The 391-nt window shown below is 62.9% G+C and overlaps 1 long non-coding RNA gene across 1 annotated transcript in view; it reads right to left on the bottom strand.

Moving 5' to 3' along the window:
• LOC118159613 overlaps nucleotides 1-391 on the bottom strand; it is a 4,247-nt gene extending 3,856 nt beyond the window's left edge. Inside the window, exon 1 of the long non-coding RNA XR_004747177.1 lies at nucleotides 259-391. This is a non-coding gene — a long non-coding RNA (uncharacterized LOC118159613). The remainder of the gene's footprint in view (nucleotides 1-258) is intronic.

Raw genomic sequence — 391 nt, 5'->3', positions numbered from 1 at the left:
GGCACTTTGGGTCAATTCTGGTGGAATTTGTCGTCCCCAGGCCTGAACTTGGGGCACTTTGGGTCGATTCTGGGTGAATTTCTCATCCCCACACCAGAGTTCAGAGCGCTTTGGGGCGATTCCTGCAGGATTTCTCACCCCCAGCCCAGAATTTGAGCCACTTTGGGCCATTTCTGGCCGTATTTATCCCCCCCCGGTCAAAATTTGGGGCCATTTCCCGCGTTTTCGGGTGGGCTCGGAGCGGGGGGGGCTACTCACCAGCCCGTGCTCATCGAAGGCGCCGGCGCAGAGCTCCTGGTAGAGCCGGGGGTCGAGCGGCAGCTCCTCGTCCGAGAGGCTCTCGGGGGGCCCCGCCGCCCCCAGCTGCTCCTTCAGCAGCTCCAGCTCCCCC

Source organism: Oxyura jamaicensis, unplaced genomic scaffold (assembly GCF_011077185.1).
Source record: "Oxyura jamaicensis isolate SHBP4307 breed ruddy duck unplaced genomic scaffold, BPBGC_Ojam_1.0 oxyUn_random_OJ71280, whole genome shotgun sequence".
Lineage (NCBI taxonomy): Eukaryota > Metazoa > Chordata > Aves > Anseriformes > Anatidae > Oxyura > Oxyura jamaicensis.
This window is presented reverse-complemented; position numbering and strand designations above follow the sequence as displayed.